Source organism: Echinops telfairi, unplaced genomic scaffold (assembly GCF_000313985.2).
Source record: "Echinops telfairi isolate 266 unplaced genomic scaffold, ASM31398v2 ScPeMD7_43;HRSCAF=161, whole genome shotgun sequence".
Lineage (NCBI taxonomy): Eukaryota > Metazoa > Chordata > Mammalia > Afrosoricida > Tenrecidae > Echinops > Echinops telfairi.
The window spans coordinates 950,563-952,174 of NW_022103941.1; positions in this window are offsets into that span (position 1 = coordinate 950,563).

Consider the following 1,612-nt stretch of genomic DNA (forward strand, 5'->3'; position numbering starts at 1 on the left):
ACCAGGGCTCCTTTGCCTTATTCACACTGGTCAGCGACAAACCCACGTAAATATTTGGAAGGAGTTAAGGGGCCATTGCTAGAAAGTCTGTATACTTGTATAGGCCAACTATCGAACTGCATTAGGTACTACAAATAATACTACCTTAAAAACAGCTTATCTTGGGATTCAAAAATGCGCTCACTATGTGGGATGTGTATATATGTGTGTGTGTGTTTGTACTTATTTTGGAGCCCTAATTTACCTCACGGTCAGAATGTGTGTGTGTGTGTGTGTGTGTGTTCATTTTGGAGCCCTGATTTACCTCACGGTCAGAGATACCAACCCATTAGCTGCCTGTCATGGCTTTGGAGTCTCGGAAACTCTGTGCAGCAGTTTTATTGTGTCCTATAGGGTTCTTATACTTCTAACTCTACATGATGGTGAGTTTTAACGTGTTTCTAAAGTGATTGTACTATTTATAGTTCCTCTAGAAATTCATTTTCAGTTTACAATAGCTCTTTCTATAGCCCATTTAAATTTTCTCAGATGCTTTAATTGGCATACTTGTCCTCAAAGTTCATTGATTTGTCATTCTCCTTCAGAGTCACACAGTAAGGAATTGATAGTTTTGTATGCTGTGAGGTAGGGATCCAGCTTTTTTGTTTCTTCCTTTTGGCATGGATATTTGATTGTCCAATCTCTTTATTTTAAAGTAATCTTTTACTCACATATCTGAAAATTAAGAGTTTTAGATTTATTGTTCATGGTATAAGCATGTTTTCCATCACTCAATAAGGATCCCATTAACAGTATTGGGGACTTTGTGTAAGAAGAGGGACAGAACAGTAACAGCATCTGGACCTACAGGTTATGTGTTACTCACATTGTATTCTCTCATCAGCCTGCAAATTGTGCGTCAACAGCAGCGCAGAAGAAAAAGGAAGAAGTGCCTGGATTGGTTATTATTATTTCTGGGATGTCCCCATGAGAGATTGAAATTTGTGAACATCATTTGAGCTGATCCAGATAAGACAAGCAGAGCATCCCAGTTGCCGGCAGTGTCCTAAGGACCAAAGAAAATGACCAAAGCTCAGGTGATTTGATGTGTTTTATCCTTTTCTATATTTCCTACTGGAATTGTAGAAGCCTGTATAATACCGATTCAGTTCATTGGAAAAGTGGAAATTTGAAATCGTAGAAGTTATAGATAAACTCTGATTCTGACTTCACCATTGGGCAGGAGATTAGGAATATGTATATTGATCATATGCATATTGACTACGTATTGATATTGAACATAATCACTGAGGATCTTTGGATGACATTACCTTTCAACTCATTATTCTGTGGCCAACCCATGAGAATCATTCAAATGATATGCTCTGCCTCATTTTTTGTTTTGTTTTGTTTGTTTTTTAAATCACTTTATTGGGGGATCATATAACTCTCATCACAATCCATCCATCCATCCATTGTGTCAAGCACATTCGTACATTTGTTGCCATCATCATTCTCAAAACATTTTCTTTCCACTTGAGCCCTTGATATTAGCTCCTCATTTTTTTCCTCCCTCCTTCACCCTCTCTCCCTCACTAACCCTTGATAATATATGTTATGATTTTTTCATGTC